The sequence below is a fragment of the Saimiri boliviensis genome, chromosome 16 (genome assembly GCF_048565385.1).
Source record: "Saimiri boliviensis isolate mSaiBol1 chromosome 16, mSaiBol1.pri, whole genome shotgun sequence".
NCBI lineage: Eukaryota > Metazoa > Chordata > Mammalia > Primates > Cebidae > Saimiri > Saimiri boliviensis.
Genome location: NC_133464.1, coordinates 50,271,570 through 50,290,884, shown reverse-complemented (window position 1 = coordinate 50,290,884; position 19,315 = coordinate 50,271,570). Strand labels below are relative to the sequence as shown.

Genomic DNA, 19,315 nt, shown 5'->3' with positions numbered 1-19,315 from the left:
TTTGTCTAACATCTACCCAATCTCTCCTACCCTCCGCTTCAGCCCTTGGTAACCACCATTTTACTCTCTGCCTCTGTGAGTTCAACTCTTTTAGATTCCACAAGTGAGAACGTGCAATCTTTGTTTTTCTGTGTCTGGCTTTTTTTGCTTAACAGGATGTCCTCCAAATTTATTCATGTTGTTGCAAATGACAGAATTTCTTTCTTTTTAAAGACTGAGTAGTATTCCATTGTGGACATATATGGCATAGTCTCTTTATCCATTCATCCACTGATGGACACTTAGATTGCTTTTGTATATTGGCTATTGCAAATAATGTACAATGAATAGTGGGGTGCAGATATCTTTTTGACACTTATTTTATATCCTTTGGATACATACCTAGAAGTGAAATTGCTGGATCGAATGAGTAGTTCTATTTTCAGTTTTTGGAGCAACCTTCATACTGCTTGTCATAATGGCTGTACTAATGACATTCCTACAAACAGTGCACCATGGTACTCTACTTGTTTATCTTTGTGTGTTTTGTTAGAATAGTCATCCTAATAGATTTGAAGTGATAACTCACTGTGTTTTTAATTTATATTTCCCTGACAACTAGTGATATTTAGCATTTTTTCAGATACCTGTTGGCCGTTAGTATCTATCTCTTCTTTGAGAAATGTGTATTCTGGTTTTTTGCCTGTTTTAAAAATTGTGTTATTTATTTCCTTGTATTGAGTTGTTTGAGTTCTTCATATTTTTTTAAATAGGAACCTTTATTACCTGTATGGTTATCAAAAATATTCCCCCATTACATAGGTGTTCTTTTCACTCTGTTGATTGTTTCTTCGCCTGTGCAGAGCTTTTTAGTTTGATGTAATCCCATTTGTCTCTTTTTGTTTTTGTTGTCTGTGCTTTTGGGGGTCATATCCAAAAAAACCGATGTTATGAATCATTACCCTTATGACTCCTAGTAGTTTTACAGCTTCAGGTTTCATGTTTATGTCTTCAATCCATTTGAGTTGATAGTTGTGTATGGTGTAAGATAAGGGTTCAATTTCATTCTTTTGCATATGGACTCGTAGCTTTCTCAGCTCCATTTGTTAAGACTATCCTTTCCCCATTGTACATTCTTAGCTCTTTTGAAGATCAGTTGACAACATATATGTGGATTTATTTCTGGTTGCTGTCTTCTGTTTCATTGGTCTATATGTCTGTATGTCAGTACCATACTTTAAAAAATAACTGTAGCTTTGTTACATATTTTGAAATCAGGAAGTATGATTTTTCCAGCTTTGTTCTTCTTTTTCAAGATCGTTTTGGCTACTAGGAGTCCTTTGTGGTTCCATAAGAATTTTAGAACTTTTTTTTCTATTTCTATGAAAAATACAATTGAGATTTTGATATAGATTACACTGAATCTGTAGATTGCTTTGGTTAATATGAACATTTAAATTAAGTCTTCCAGTCTGTGAACATAGAATGTCTTTTTATTTTTTGTCTTCTTTCTCTCATCAATGTCTTGTAGTCAGTATAGAAGTCTTTCACTTCTTAAGTTTATTTCTGAATATTTTATTCTTTTATGCTATTGTAAATGGGATTGTTTCCATTATTTCTCTCGTAGTTCATTGTTACTATATAGAAACACAACTGATTTTTGTATGTTGATTTTGTACCTTACAACTTTACTGAATTCACTTATTGGTTATAGTGTGTGTGTGTGTGTGTGTATGTATGTGTGTGTGTGTGTGTTTGCATGTGTATGTGTATGTAAAGTCTCTGAGGTTTCCTATATATAAAATCATGTCATCTGTAAACAGGAACAATTCTATTATTTTGTTTCTGATTTAGATGGTTTTTACTGCTTTCTTATGTGGTTGCTCTGGCTAAGACTTCTAAAACTGTGTTGACTATAAGTGGTAAGAATGGATATTCTTTCCTTGCCTTTTTCTTGATCCTTGGCTTTTCTTTGTTGGGAGTTTTTTTTTTTTTTTTTTTAATTACAGATTCAATCTCATTACTAGTTATAGATCTGTTCAGATTTTCTATTTCTTCATGAGTTAGTATTGGTAGATGGTATGTTTCTAGGAATTTATCATTTCTTCTAGATTATCTAGTTGTTTGACATGTTATTGTTCATAGTAGTTTCTTATAATCCTTTTTATTTCTATAACATAAGTTGTAATGTCTCCTCTCTTATTTCTGGTTTTATTTGAATCTTTTCTCTCTTAGTTCAGCTAAAGATTTTTCAGTTTTGTTTATCTTTTCAAAAAACTGCTCTTAGTTTCATTGTTTTCTTTTATTGTTTTGCTACTCATTGATTTCTGTCTAATATTCTGCTAATTTTGGGCTTTGTTTTTTCCCCCCGGCCTAGTTCCCTGAAGCATAAAGTTAGGTTATTTGGAGATCATTCTTTTTTTTAATGGACATCTAGTTTTTCCAGCTTCTTTCATTGAGAAGACTGTCCTTTTACTGTATATTCTTGGCTCTTGTTAAAAATCAGTTGACTATATATGTGGATTTATTCCTGGCTGTTTCTTCTGTTTCATTGTCTATGTGTACATTTGTCGTTATAAACTTCTCTCTTACTACTGTTTTGCTGAATCTCATAGGTTTTGGTATGTTATGATTTTTGTTGTTGTTGTTATTTGTCTTTTTTGCTTGTTTCCTCAAGAGAAAGATCCATGTGTACTTGAGAAGAAAGTATGTCTGCTGCCATTGGGTGCAATGCACTATAATGTGTGTCTATTAGATTTCTTTGGTCTAAAATAATAGTCCAAGTGTGCTGTTTTCTTACTGGTTTTCTGACTGGATGTTTTTATTGAAAGTGGGGCATTGAAGTAGCTCACTATTTTTATATTGTCATCTACTTTTCCCTTCAGTTCTGCCAGTGTTTTTCTTATACATTTAAGTGTGCAAATGTCGGGTGTCTGCATATTTTTAATTGTAATATTAAAATAGGAAACTGACAATTTTATCATTATGTAATAGCCAATAACCTTCTTTGTCTCTTGTGATAGTTTCCAACTAAAGGTCTATTTTTTTCCTGATATAATCACTCCTACTCATTTTTAGATGATTTGAATGAAACATCTTTTTCCATCCCTTCACTTTCTTCCTGTATTGGGCCATAAATCTAAAGTGAGTCTGTTGTAGACAGTATATAGTTGAATCTTGTTTTCTTTTTCTTTTTCTTTTTTTTTTGAGACGGAGTTTCGCTCTTGTTACCCAGTCTGGAGTGCAATGGCGTGATCTCAGCTCACCGCAACCTCCGCTTCCTGGGTTCAGGCAATTCTCCTGCCTCAGCCTCCTGAGTAGCTGGGATTACAGGCACGTGCCACCATGCCCAGCTAATTTTTTGTACTTTTAGTAGAGATGGGGTTTCACCATGTTGACCCGGATGGTCTCGATCTCTCGACCTCGTGATCCACCCACCTTGGCCTCCCAAAGTGCTGGGATTACAGGCTTGAGCCACCGTCTTTTTCTTTTTTTAAATCATTCACCTATTCCACGTGATTATGGAATTTAACTTATTTACATTTAAAGTCATTATTTACAGGGAAGAACTGAACTTAAAGTAGAACAGTCTGTTTTAAGCTGATAACTTCAATTGCATACAATAACTCTATATTTTTACTTGTTACCCCACCACCCTTTGTTATTGATGTCTCTATTTACATTTATTTATGCTTCATATTCATTAACATACTTTTAAATTATAGTTATTTTAATACTTTTATCTTTGCCTTTTAACTAGAATTAAAAGTGACTTGGCCAGGTGCAGTAAGGTCTGGAGTTCAAGACCTGAGGTCAGGACTTTAAGACCAGCCTGGCCAACGTGGTGAAACCCCAGCTCTACTAAAAATACAAACAATTAGCTAGATTGGTGACTGGCACCTGTAATCCCAGCTACTTGGGAGGCTGAGGCGGAAGACTCACTTGCACTTGGGAGGTAGAGGTTACAGTGAGCAGAAATCACGCCACTGTACTCCAGCCTGGGCAACAAGAGTGAAACTCCATCTTGGAAAAAAAAAAGTGACTTATTTACTACTGTTACAATAATACAGCATTCTGTATATGTTTATACACTTACTTTTACCAATGTGTTTTGTACATTCTTTTTGCTATTGTGTTTCTGCTTAATGATTGTTCCATGTTGAAGAACTCCCTAGCATTTCCTATAAAGCAGGTTTAGTGGTGATGTGCTTTTTCAGCTTTTGTTTGGGAAAGTCTTTATCTCTTTCATTTTTAAAGGATAGTTTTGCCAGTTATTTTTGATTGGCAATCTTTTTCAAGCATTTTAGATACATCATCCTACTGTTTTATGGACTGCAAGATTTCTGTTGAAAAGTTTGTTGATATCCTTTTGGGGGTTCTCAGGAATGTAAAAGTAGCTTTTCTATTGCTTGCTTCAAAATTCTTTGTGTTTGACTTTTGGCAATTCGATTATAATATGCTTTGGTGTGGCTTCTTTAGATTTATCTCATTTTTGATACTTTGGGCTTCATAAATCTGGATCAATTTCTTAAAATTTGGGATTTTAGTTATTATTTCATTTGAATAAGCTTTCTGAATCTTTCTCCCGTTTCTCTTTCTGAAACTCCGGTACTTCTTATGGTCCAGTTGATGATGTCCTTTAAGTCCCTGAAGTTCTCCTCACTTTATAACATTCTTTTTCTTTTGCTCCTCTGACTAGATAATTTTAAATGACTCATCTTTTAGTTTGCTGATTCTTTCTTTTGCTTGTTCTAATCTGAAGCTTGCTGTAGTGTCAATTAGTTTCTTGATTTCTCACACTGGGAATTGATCCATGTATTGCTTTTAAACTAGTGTGTCTACGGGGAAAAGGAAAGTTTAGAGCTCTCTATTCTGCAATTTTGCTAATATCTTGGCTTGCTTTTTAAAATTACATTTACTACATAGGCATGATTTCCTGAGTAATAGTCTGATTATACTTTTGACCTGTGTATAAATGGAATCACACTATATATATTCTTATGTGTCTAGTTTTCTTCCCTCAACATAACTTTTGAGATTCACCTATATTGATGAATGTAGGTATAGTGTATTTGCTTTTACTGCTGTGTCCTATACTGTAGCGTAAATGTAACATAATTCATTTTTGCATCCTACTCTTGCACAGTTATATTTTCAGTTTTTTGGTATTGCAAATAACACTCTTAGGAACATTTTTAGGTATATCTATTGGTGGACACATGTAACAGCTTCCCTAAGATTCATATGCAAATAAAGTTGCAGGGTCATGAGGCATGCATATCTTCAACATTAAAAGATAATGCCTAAATGTTTTACAAATTATATTAATCTAAACAAAAACTAATAATGTCTCCAAATTTGTTTTACATCTTAGCTAATGCATTTACAATTTTATCAATGTCATTAGAATAAAATGATGTACTGTTGTGGTTTTACTTTGCTTTTCCGTGATTAATAACGAGTGTGAATTTCTTTTACATGTTTAATGGTCACTTATGCTTCCTTTTCTCTGCTATGCCTGTTAATATATTTTCACCATTTTAATATAGGGTAATTTGTCTTATTCTTAGTAATTTATAGGCATTCTGTATATATTCTGGATACTACATTTTTAACAATTACAGATGTTGCAAATATCCTCTTATAATGTGTGGTTTGTCTTTCACTTCCTTTATGGTGTATGAGAGAGAGAGAGAGAGAGAGAGAGAGTGAGTGTGTATGTTGTCAGCTTTTTGGAATGAAATTCTTAATTTAAATGCAGTTTGATTCACTCATCTTTTCTTTACGGTTTGCATTTTTTGAGTCTTTTAAATAAAATTCCACCTTACACTGAAGCCGTAGGATATTCCCTGATATTTTTTCCTAAAAGTTGTACCTTTTATGTTTAGGTCTTGATCCACCTGGAATTGATTTTTGTGAATGGTAAAGTAGGTATTTGAATCAGTTTTTTCCGCAAATGAGTTATAATCATTTCAGCTTTGTTTTTCGGTCCATTCTTTCCTCTTTAGCTGTAGTGGGTAGCATTGTTTTATATCAGGTATTAACATATATATGGCCTATTTATGGACTCTCTATTCAGTTTCATTAGTTTGTATCTTGTGTCAATATCATGGTGACTAAATTACTACAGGTTTATACTAAATAAATATTGAGGAGGACAAATACTTCAATTTTTTCTTTCCTTTAGAAATGTTTTAGATAGTGTTAGATCGTTGATCTTCTATATAAATTTCACAATCACATTGGCAAATTTCAAAAAATACCCTAGTAGACTTTTATTGCAATTGCATTGGATCTGCAAAATATTTTGGAAAGAATAATTTTTAATAATATTGCTTATTTTTATCCACAAACATGCTTATACATTTGTGTTTAATGTTTTAAAACTATTTTTTTCTTTTGCCTCAAAAAGTGACATTTAATCAAAGAATGACAAGATGTCCATTCCTTGGCTCCCTTCCCTCCTCGCTCCTGTTGCCCCTCAGTCTCCCAAGATTGAACCCTGCCTGAGAGGAGTGGAAACTGGACACACACTTGTATGAAACCCTGACGGCCACCCAGGAAGTCATCTTCATCAACACCTGAAGGAAGGTGGACTGGCTCACTGAGAAGATGCATGCTCTAGATTTCACTGTCTCTGCCGTGCATGGAGATATGAACCAAAAGGAATGAGATGTGATTAGAGAGAGTGAGGTAGCTGGACAGCCCTGCAGATGAGGTCAGTAACATTGAGGAGCATTTCCTCAGTGGAGGTGTTGTAGAACGTCTCAGTGTCTCGAAGAGTCCTTTTGTCTTCTTCTGTCACCATGTCCATCCCCTGGCTCCCTTCCCTTCCCCCTCCTGCTGCTCCTCAGCCCCCAAGATTGAACCCTGGTTGAGAGGAAGTCACTATGTTAATAGCCATATCCTTACGGCCAAACCATCTACTTTGACTGATTCTGTGGTTATGGTTTCCCCTGTTGGTGGGAAGGTCATAGTTGATGACTAAAGAGAGCTGCTGTGCATCAATGTCTCTGGCAGCAGGTCAGTGGTAATAAATACTCTGCTAGAGCCAGAACAAAACTTCTGATCACATCTCAATCCTTTTGGTCCATATCTCCATGCACGGCAGAGACAGTGAACTCTCGAGCATGCATCTTCTCAGTGAGCCAGTCCGCCTTCCTTCTGGTGTTGATGAAGATAACTGCCTGGGTGGAGGTCAGGGTTTCATACAAGTCATACAGTGTGTCCAGCTTCCGCTCCTCTCATTCCATGTTGATGCAGAATTGGCAGATTCGACTCTTCCTTTTTGACAAGAATCCAAATGGGGTCCCTCATGAACTTCTTGGTCACCTCAGGCACATTAGAAGGCATTATAGCTGACAGCAAAACTACGTGGGTGTTGCTGTTGAGCTTTGGGAATATGTCATTGATCTGGTCCTTGAATCCATGGCTTAACATTTTGTCAGCTATGTCTAGTACAAACATCTTGATGTATTTGGGAGACAGGTATCTCCTGTTAAGCATATCAAACACATGGCCAGGGGTACCCGCAATGATACTGGGAGCTTCCATCTGCTGTTTCTACACCTCAGCATGTACGTTGGTGCCCCCAACACAGGCACGACAGGAGGCACCCATGTAGTCTCCTAGTGCCATGACCACATTCCGTATCTGCTGAGCCAATTCTTGAGTGGGGGCTAGGACCAAGGCCTGGTTAGCCTTTAGATCTAATTCAGACTGCTGCAGAATCAATATAGCAAATGAGGCCGTTTTCCCAGTCCCATATTGGGCTTCAGTGATCACGTCATAACCTTTGACACAAGGTAGAATGGCTATAGCAGAGGGCTTCTCAAAACCGTAAGCATAGATGCCATGAAGGAGGGAATTCAAGAGTTTCATGTCATCCAAGCTGTCAACAATCTCATTCTAGTTACTCTCCGTGATGCCTTCGGTCTCCATCCCATCAGGGCCACTGTCTCTGGAGTCCTGACTTGCAGACATGATCCTTAGAAACTCTAAAACTATTTTTATAATTGTCTAAATAAAGATATTCTACAACCCTGTGAGATTTATTAATAGGCATCTTACTTTTTGTTGCTATTTTAAATAGCATTGTTTTAAAAGTAGAGTTTTTACCCAGGCATGGTGACTTATGCCTGTAATCCCAGCACTTTGGGAGGCCAAGGTGGGTGGATCATGAGGTTAGGAGTTTGAGGCCAGCCTGGCCAGTGTGGTGAAACCCCATCTCTACTAAAAAAATATACAAAAATTAGCTGGACTTGATGGCTCATGCCTGTAGTCCCAAGCTACTTGGGAGGTTGAGGCAGGGGAATCACTTGAACCTGGGAGGTGGAGGTTGCAGTGAGCCAAGATGGAGTTTTCAAACTGTTACTGGCTTACTGAAATGCAATACAGGCAGTGCTTGACTTACGACCACGGCCGGGACCGCGGAATGGTCATAACACGATTTGGTCGTAAGTTGAGTAGGCTATATGTACAGTTGAAATAGTGCACGTGGAGATGGTAGTGCTGCCAGAAGCTGGTCCGCACTGTCGTACGCCCAGCTGGGCAACGTTTGCGCTGCCAGACGCGGAGCAGTCATGGCTAGCGATTGTGGTCGTAAAGTCGAATGGTTGTAATTTGCATAGGTCATAAGTCGATCATCACCTGTATATGTGTGTGTGTGTGTGTGTGTGTGTATATATATATATATATATATATATATATATATATATATTTTTTTTTTTTTTTTTTTTTTTTTTTTTTTTTTTTTTTGAGATGAAGTCTTGCTCTGTCTCCAGGCTTGAGTGCAGTGGCACAATCTTGGTTCACTGCAAACTCTGCCTCCCATGTCCAAGTGCTTCTCCTGCCTCAGCCTCCTGAGTAGTTGGGATTACAGGCACACACCACCACACCCAGCTAATTTTTGTATTTTTAGTAGAGCCAGGGTTTCACCATGTTGGCCAGGATAGTCTCAATCTCCTGACTTTGTGATTAGTCTGACTCAGCCTCCTAAAGTGCTAGGATTACAGGTGTGACTCACTGCACCGGGCCAGAATTTTAGACATAAATTTTATGTTTAGCAACTCTGCTAAATTGTATTAGTATAATATATTAGTAGGGTAGGAGGGTACCCTAATAAGGGTAGGAAGGTATAAGGTAGTGGTTAAGTGCACAAGTTCTGGTGTTGGACTGTGGGTCAATCCTCTACTACTAACTTGTTATATAATCTTGGATAAGCTATATAGCTTGAGTTTTCTCATCTGCAAAAATGGATAACAGTAAACATAACCTTCCAAGATATATGGATTCAATAAGTCCTGTAAAGTGCTCAGAACAGTGCCTGATACATGGTCATATCTAATAAATGTTATCTATTATTAGGACCTCCAGTATGATATTGAAATGGCATGTAGTGGGTTTTATTTATATTTAATGACCTTTTAACTGTATAGTTTCTTTCAATTAAAAAAAGACTTCATGAGGCAAGGAATATATTGCATTTTTCTTCTTTTAGTGGTTTCACTAAAAATTTTTATACTTAGCAATGTTTAAAATTAACATCTTTTATCCTAAAAAGCATTAATGTTAATAACTCCCTACTTTTAAGCCACTGAAGTATTTTAGTTTTATCTTTATTTTCAAAAATCAAAAAAAATCAGATATTATTTTGATTAATATATTCTCTAGTTGATGTTTGTTTACATTTGCCTCATGTTTCTTATTTTCTTGGCTCACAGTTTCTTTTTCCATCTCAGACCTTCCTTCTGAGATAATTTTTTTTCTTAGCAGTATTCCTCTTTTGGAAATTTCTTTGGAGTTTCTGTTGGCATCAATATTCTCAATTTTTTTCTCAGCTGACTTTTTCAAAAAATAGTTTTCTTACCTTAAAAAGTACTTTATTTTTAGTTATGGATCTATAAGAGCTATATAGCGTTCTTATTTTTATAATGATTTGTTATTTTCATCTAGCTTTAAAATATATAATTCCACTCTCCTCTGGCTTCCATTGTTGTTGAAATTTTAAAGATAGTCTTGTTGTCTCTGATGTTCTGCAGTTACAATATAATGTAGATTTATTTTCACTTATTTTTGCTTATGATATATTTCTGAATCTGAAGATTCATCTTAACAATTATGAGAAATTTCCAGTCATTTTCTCTTTCAATATTGCCACTATTCACTTCCTTTTATTGTTTTTTTTCCATCTGAAATTTTATACTTTCTACTTCTTTGGTTGTCTATATTAAGTTCCGGGTAATTTTTTCAGGTCTATGTTTCAGTTTATTGAATAGTTTTTAGGCTGCATCTCCTCTATTATTTAATTTGTAACAATTTTTTCATTTTAATTTTAGATTTTCACTTCTAGAGGTAAAAATTTGTTCTTTCAAAAGTCTGGACATTTCTGTAGTGTCTTGTTCTGCTGTCACAATACCTCTAATTTTTTAAATGTGTTGAATTTATTTTCACAAGCTTATTAAATGTATCTGAACAAGTTTTGATGAATCTGATTCTGTAGCTGGTTGTTTTGGTTGACTTCTGTCCATGTTTCCTTGGTCATTATGCATTTTATTAGTTTTGATTGTGAATTCATGTTCCATGGAATCTTTTCTCTAGAAATTTTGTGAAGTGTGGATTTAATGTGCCTTCCCTTCTGTAGGATTGTGTTTGCTTCTGCCAGATGCTAGATGATGCTACTAACTTGAGTTCATTTTCAAATAAATTTTCAACTACACAGAAATATCGCTTCTGGTTCTAAATGCCTGTGAATGTGGGCTCTACTCAGAGCCTAACTTGACTCACTAGGTAGGCAGATATAAGCAAGAATCTTCCCCATCTCACATTGTTCAACAGGGCTTTTCTTTAGATTGCTTACTGATGATGTCACTTTACAAACGCCCCAGCTTCATTCAATTGTTTCTGATCTAAAATTTTGTACTCTCTAAGCTCCAGACTTTGTCTCTTGTCTTCCCTAGTCATGGGACCCATTAGAACTCAGGATTAAGACCACCAGAGATTGGTATATACCCCCAGAGTGATGCCGCTCCAAAGCTTGCCTAGCTGTCTGGAAACACACTTTCTACTACTCCTGGAAATGCCATCTTCCTGATTTCCATATTTTAAATACTACATCATTTCACAGATTTTTTTTTTTTTTTTTTTGAGACAGAGTATTTTTCTGTCATCCAGGCTAGAGTGCAGTGGCGTGATCTTGGCTCGCTGCAACCTCTGCCTCCTGGGTTCAAGTGATTCTTCTGCCTCAGCCTCCTGAGTAGCTGGAATTCCAGGTGCCCACCACTGTGCCTGGATAATTTTTGTGTTTTTAGTAGAGATGGGGTTTTACCATGTTGGCCAGGCTGGTCTCTAACTCCTGACCTTGTGATTCACCTGCTGCAGCCTCCCAAAGTGCTGGGACTACAGGTGTGAGCCACTCGTAAAATGCACCTGGCCATTTTTTTTTTTTTTTTTTAATGGAGTCTCACTCTTTTTCTCAGGCTGGAGTGCAGTTGTGCCATCTTGGCTCTTTGCAATTTCTGCCTCCTGTGTTCAAGTGATTCTCCTGTCTCAGCCTCCCGAGTAGCTGGATTTACAGAGCATGTGCCCCCTCTCCCAGCTAATTTTTGCATTTTTAGTAAGGATAGGGTTTCACCATTGTGGCTAGGCTTGTCTTGAGCTCCTGACCTCAGGTGATTTGCCTGCCTTGGCCTCCCAAAGTGCTGGGATTACAGGCGTGAGCCACTATGCCTGGCTGAAGTATTCTTTTAAAAATAAAATAATAGTAGTTAATATTTGTCTTATTCTTCTAAGCATCAGGACTGTGTTACATGTTTTACATGAATTATCTAATTTAATGTGCAGAAGAACCCATTCTGGTATGTAAAATCTCATTTAGCAATGAGAAGGCTGAGATGTTGGGAGGTTAATAACTTATATGAGGTCCAGCTCATACTGCTGGACAGTTCTGTAACTAGATGGAAACCCAGAGTGATCCATGGAAGCTTTTGTACATTTCTTCCCCTTTTTATAAAAAAAAACTTTTAACATATAGAAAAATTGAAGTAATAAAACAACAAACTTCTATTTGTTGCATTCAACTGTTACAAATTTTCTTTGCTTCCTCTCCCTGTGTATAAATACATATTTTTTTCTATACTATTTTGAAAGTAAGTTTTAGATATCCTAGCACTTTACCCTCAATACTGAGACTTCATTCATAAAGAGAGCTTATAACTGTCTTCTAAGTGGTCACTTTGGATTTTTTTTATTGCTTTCTTGAAAATGGAGAACATTCTTTACTTGAAGATGGAACTGTTTTATCTTTGAAATCTGAGTGTTAGCAAAATGTCTGGTACATACCAAGTGAATCAATGAAAAATTTGTTAAAAAAAAGACCTAGGTCAATAAGAGAGGAAGTAAAAGTTATCCAAGAAAAGAAACTTGTTCCAATTTAGATGGTAAGAAAAAGAGATATGTTGAAAAGGCTAGTTGTAGTTCCCAGAACATTATGGTGGAACATTTTACATTGACAAGAAACAAAGAGAAAACATTCAGGTAAATCCATGTGTACAAATGTTTATCCCATTGTCATGCAATATTTTTTTTTTCTCTAGCTAGGTGATGACCCTTCCTACCTGTGGTAGGGATTCTGTCTGCTCTCTGTGTATCTAGCCAATTGTGTGGTTCCTGGTGCAATGGAATGAATGAATCAATGAATCCATTCCAATATACTGTTTATAGTAAAATGTAATTTCTACTTATCACTACTGTTCCTGCTCTTGAAGCCAATTCTACAGATATAATTACTGTTACTGAAGCTGTTACTATTACTATCACAGAGATCTCTATAAGGAAAGTAGAGCCAAGTGAGGGAATATTATTCCCATCTTATAGTTGAGAAAGGTTTGAAGGGAATTAGTCTAAATTTGAATGTAGGTATTCTATCTGCAAGTCCTCTATGCCTTTCCTTTTGATCTAGTGTTTCTTGAGCTTTCACTCTGTGCCAGGCACTGTTCTGCAGGTAAAGTAGCCAAGAAATTAACAGCAGAAACAGCATGTTTGCAGAACTGCTGACTTCACCAATACCTGACCTTCTGAAAAGCACATGACTGGTATTAGCTGATTTTTAAACACAATCTATTATAGACAATTATGCACATGTTAACTGAATACTAAAATATACTTTTAGGTGAATATATATTTAGATATTCATAGGTATCTTTTCTAAAATATAAGTATTATTTATAAAAAGTATTTTATATGGATATATAGATACATATATACACGTATATGCACATATATGTGTATCCGTATATATACTTATATGTATCTGTGTGTGTGTATGTGTGTGTGTGTGTGTGTATATATATATATATATATATATATATATATATATATATATATATCTGTATCTGTAAATACTATAGGGATTTCTGCCTAATTCTGCATCCATGACTAAGGAAGCAGGAGGTAAAGAAGTTAATGGACTAAGGCAGGTCTGAAATTCCTTAGGGCTGCACATGAGAGATGAAGGCTAGAGAGGGGCTAAGTCATTGCTGTGGATATCAGCTGGAGTTGGGTTCTGGGTTTTGCAGCCATTGGGTGCACATTATATGAGTTATTGTCCGAAACTATAGATTTTGGGGTTGTTTGTATACTTTTTGCCTCAATGCATCAGCTTCTAGGGGCATGCTCACATTATGGCACGTAAAATATTTCTGGAGATGGCACATGACTGGCTTTCCCAGAAAAGCTTTTATTGCTTATATTCAATTTCCAATCCAATTTCTGTTTATATGATCTTCCCTTCTAAGAGCTTTCTGCACATGCACTAACTGCTACTAGTCCACTCAGACTTTTGAAGTGGTTTTTAAAGAAAAGCTAATTTCAGGATGAATCTCTTGTGTGACAAATAGGTGGTTACTGGTGATGATCTGGTATTTTGGTTCAACATATTCTCCAGAAGACAGAGGATTTGCCCTGTTCTTAAGTCATTATGCTAATTCTTTTTAAAAAAAGTTTAGTTTAATTTTACTTTAAGTTCCAGGGTACATGTGAAGGACGTGCAGGTCTGTAATGTAGGTAAACATGTACTGTGGTGGTTTGCTGCACTATCAACCCATCACCCAGGTATTAAGCCTCACATGCATTAGCTATTTATCATGATGCTCTCCCACCCCACTGCCCACCTGACAGGCCTCGGTGTATGTTGTTCCCCTCCCGGTGTCCATGTGCTCTCATCTTTCAGCTCCCACTTATAAGTGAGAACATGCAGTGTTTGGCTTTTCTGTTCCTGCATTGGTTTGCTGAGGATGACGGTTTCCTGCTCTACCCATGTTCCTGCTAAGGACATGATCTCATTCCTTTTTGCGGCTGCGTAGTATTCCATGGTGTGTATGTACAACATTTTCTTTATCCAGTCTGTCATCAAGGGGCATCAGAGTTGATTCCATGTCTTTGCTATTGTGAGTAGGGCTGAATATACTAATTATTAATTTTTTTTAATTTCTCTGGTATTCAGTAATAATTTATCTGATATTTACAATTCTTATCATCATCATCATCATCCATATATCTGTTATACAAGAGCAATGGAACACATTTTAAATATCAGGCATCAAGTATCAAAACATGATGTGACTACTAAAAATCAACTGCAAATTGACATTTTCCTTTTATGTAATATTCAACCTTTTTGTAATAACTATATAATCTCCAGTTTCTCTGCATATAAGATGCATTTCTGGCAAAAACCTTGTGAATAATATAAATGCAATCTTTAAAAATAACTTGGTAATATCTATAATCCTTTGTATTTGAGGCTTCAAACTTGTCAGGGGAATATAAAACATGTTTGTAGCAAGAAGTGCATTCTTAATGGCATCCTTAAGCTCAAGTTCTGACCTTAAATATATTAACATAGAAATGGCACAGGGTACTTTAGATATTGAGCAAACAAACCAAGCATTAAAAAAAGATCAGAAAAGACTTAGGAAAGAAGACAAATGGAGAAATTTTTATTTAGATTTTATTCAGGTAGGGAACTTTGGACTTCATGGAAGGTAAGAGTAATTGCATACCCTTTGTAGGCTGAATCAGGTGGCCACCTGGTGAAAAGTGGCTTCTTGATAGATAGAACCAGACCAGAAAACATGCACATCTCTCTGCTCTCTGCTACATTTTATAACCATCTATTCTGTGAAAGGCAGATAAGATGGAAAGTGGACTCAGACCAAAGCCTTGATCCTCATTGAATGCAGGGAAGAGAAGAGAAACCAGGGAGTGACAGAGAAAAAAATAATAAATGAATCATTATTATTTAGTTTTTGAATATTTGAGGTTTAAGTTAGGACCCAACAGAGGCTGGAAATATGGATCTTAAATAAAGGAAAACTTTTAATGATGTCGTATTACTACTTTTAAAAACACTTTCAGACTCTTTCACACCCTAGAGTTGAAAGCAGCAAGCTTAAGTTTGAATATTGGCCCTGCTACTTAATAGCTCTGTGACACTCGGTGATTTTATGAACCCCCAATTTCTTATCTAAAATATGGGGTTATTGATATCTATCATAGGGTTGTTTTGAGGGTTAATATATGTACAAAAGTCTACTACAGTGTCTAATATAGGCCAGGCACATAATACTGGTGTCTTAGTTTGCTTTGTGATGATATCACAGAATGACAGACACTGGGTAATTTATAAAGAAAATAAATTTATTTCTCACAGTTCTGGAGGCTGGGAAGTCCAAGGCTGAAGGGCCAGCCAGTATCTGGTGATGGCCTTCTTGCTGTGTGATAACATGGAAAAAGCCATCACAGGGATGAGGGAGGGCAAAAGGGGGTTGAACCTGCTTTTATTTTATTGTTTGAGTCTGAATCTTGCGATATCACCCACGCTGGAGTGCAGTGGCATGATCTCGGCTCACTGCAACCTCTGCCTCTTGGGTTCAAGTGATTCTCCTGCTTGCTAAGAGTAGGAAAATCCTGAGTCATAGGACTAAAGGAGTCATAGGAGTCATAGGACCTCCTGAGTAGCTAAGACTAAAGGCATGCACCACCACACCCAGCTAATTTTCATATTTTTAGTAGAGATGGGGTTTCACCATGTTGGCCAGGCTGGTTTCAAACTCCTGACCTCAAGTGATCCACCTACCTCAGCCTCCCAAAGTGCCAGGATTACAGGCGTGAGCCACCTTGCCCGGTCTGAACCTGCTTTTAGAACAAACCCACTCTTGTGGGGAAAAAAACCCACTCCTGTGGTAATAACATTAATTTATTCTAAGGGCAGATCCCTTGTGATGTAATCTCCTCTTAAAGTTCCTACCTCTCAACACTGTTGCATTGGGGATTGAGTTTGTAACACATGAACTTTGGCGAACACATTCAAACCACAGCAAATGGTAATTTTGTGTTAAATTCAAGTTTCTTTTGTGTGTTTTGGCTTTTATAGTATGAGCACCCTCCTGTCAAAATCACAGCCCTGACAGCTACACAGCTGGAAGAAGAGGCGATGTTTAATGGAAGCTTGTGGCAGCTCTCCGTCTTGTCATTTCCCTCACTCCCTAGGTGCTGTCCTCTAGGCACAGCTGCCAGTGGAGTCCCAGGGTGGCCACAGCAGCACTGGCTGTGCCCAGGGTGGTGTTCCAGCTGCTTACAGTGCTGCATGCCCTGACGACTCTCTGAATCACAGCCATACTGGTTCCACGTGGAAGGGCTCCATGCCCCCTTGCTCACTCTGAGTGTCCCTCGTCTAATGTGGCACCCAAGCAGTGCCACTCACATTGCTGCTGAGAAGCTAAGATTCTATATACATACAGATGTTTTCTATTACCTATGACTCATATGGGCAACTTTAGTATTTTCACTTCGTTTTTCAATCTAGAGGGGCCAAGCTTGGCACACCACAGCCCTGCTCCAGGACTGATACTGTGGTAGACTTTTTGTACATATATTTACCTTCAAAACAACTCTACGATAGATATCAATAACCCCATATCTTAAATAAGAAATCTAGGTTTTATGACATCATTCAATGTCACAAAGGTAGTAAGTGGCAGAATGCTTCTCCTTAGGGTTCAGTCGTGAGTCTCTGGGCGCTCGCAGGAAACGCACCACCCTGTCTCCTACATTTATTTTTCCCGCTAGTTACCAAGGGGAAAAACATGTTCTCATAAATCCCTTCCCAAAGAAAATCAGGTCATGAGAAAAGATAACTCTCAGGCCCCCTGCCTGCTAACAGCTTGAAACTCAGGATGGAAACAACCGAGCAGAGCTCTGTATGGGTGCAGGCCTCATTCTCCGTCTTAGCACCTTACTTTCTTCATTGGTTTCTCCTTGATCCAAAACAACCCTGTTTATCAATTTAATTGTTTATTTTCTGTTTCTGCACCTAGACAATAAATCCTCTGATGGCAGCATCATGTTTTTATTCCTTTGCTATTATATTCCTAATACCAAGTCTCTGATATATAGAAATTGAATAAACAGAGGAACAAATCTTTTCTATTAACTGTGCCTCATTTGGTTAACTTACTTTAATATTTTCACTTTCTTTTTCAGTCCAGAAGGGCCATGCTAGTCACACCAAAGCCCTGCCCCAGGACTGATTAATCTCTCACCTGTGCTCAGATTTCAACCTGTAAATGTCGTATGCATGCCCTGAGCTCTGTGGGAGTGTGTGGGAACTGAGATTGAGCTGGCTGATTTTGATGTGACACCCCAGTGTTTCCTGAGAGGCTCGCTCTTTATGTGGACAGATTTGCTAGGGATGCTTCAGTGGCTCTTCTCATCTTGGCAAGGGAATGGGTTTAGCTCTTTCCTGGGTCAACACTAGCTCCAGTCTCCATGTTTGTATTAAAAGGTTAATTGCTTTACACCTACACATCCCCAGCCTGGCTTTTCTAAGGAAGAGAAACAGCCACAACCAGAGCTGCGTTTCTACACTAATATAATTTGCTGCATCAAGTACATGGAATCTCTTTATTGGAGGCCAAATGCACATTCCCATCTGAGAGGCAGTTGCTGCTGCCTGGCTGGATAACTGCTCGTTCTGAAACCCTTGAAGATGTTGCTTAGTCTTTCTATTTGCTGTGGGCTGCTGGAGAACTGTTTCTTATTTTCTAAGGGCAGCCTTTAATGAGCACCCAGTGGCTTTTTGATGTTGCCCTCCCACGGACTGTGGGTAAAGGCAATGCTAGGAATCATACATTTTCATTTGTATTTTGTATTGAACTCTGTCAAAAATAACACTGCCTTTGGGACGCAGAAAATCCAATCTGATAGCTATGTTTCTGATTTTTTTTTCTCTTAGATACATTCTATTTAGGGTAGTTTAGGGTATAGTCTTTGGACCTCAGCTATTTTTCACCTGGAAAGTAATTTAGAATGGAGCCCTGTGCTGCTGTTAGTGATGACTTGGATAATATATTTACAAGCAGGTCTCTCCTAAAATAACCCAAATTAATACCTATAAAAGGTAGGGAGAAGTAAGGAGAAAAGTGATTAGTCCATATGCTTTCCCTGGGAACTCTCCATATGCATAAGGTACTCAGGAATGCTAATTTCATGGGGATTCTCCTCTCCCAACTGCTTTCTGCTACTAAACATCCTGTGAGAAAGCAAAAGAGGAATTTTGGGGCTGACAGTGGGAGGCTTCCGGAACCTGAAATGACTCTTTTCTAAATGGAGATGAGTGTAGGACGGGGATTGTTTTCCCAGACAGACAAAGATCTCATCCTAAATTTGCAAATAGTCTTTCATATGATTTATTCATTCATTTATTCAACATGTATTTAAGTATCTACTGTGTTTTAGGCAGGGCTATAAAAACACCTGGATCTCATCTTCAACATCTTGATGTGTAGTGGGAGGTGGAGACATGCAAATGAACAAATACAATAAAGCCTAAGAGGGACTGAAAGTCAGGCATGCACAGACACAGCGTCAGCTAGGGGCAGTGTTTCTTCATCTACTTTCCCCATTACCATCCTCTAAATAAGCCTTTTAAGACTTTTCCTCTAATTATCCCACTTCTTTAAATTTATTACCACATGTACACTGTATATTGGTTTATGTTATAGTATGTCTCTTTGTGTTTTATTGCAAAAAGTAAGATTTTTGTCCCCCTAAACTTCAGAGGCTGTGACGGACAATTTGTGTCCCCCTGCCCAGATTCATATGTTGAAATCCTAACCCCAATGTAATAATATTAAGGCGTGGGGCCTTGGGGAGGTAATTAGGTCGGGAGGCAGAACTCCCATGATGGGAATCTTACTCTTATAAGAAGAGACATGAAAGATGGCTCTTGCTCGTTCTTGTCTCTGCTTTGTGAAGAAACAAGAAAATGGCTGCCTGT

At 37.4% G+C, this 19,315-nt stretch overlaps 1 protein-coding gene and 1 pseudogene across 1 annotated transcript in view; one reads left to right on the top strand and one right to left on the bottom strand.

Moving 5' to 3' along the window:
* The window catches only part of TDRD3 (tudor domain containing 3), a 408,301-nt gene that overhangs the window by 230,610 nt on the left and 158,376 nt on the right, over nt 1–19,315 (top strand). The window lies entirely within an intron of this gene.
* Nucleotides 6,888–7,962, bottom strand: LOC101034310 (eukaryotic initiation factor 4A-I-like; annotated as a pseudogene).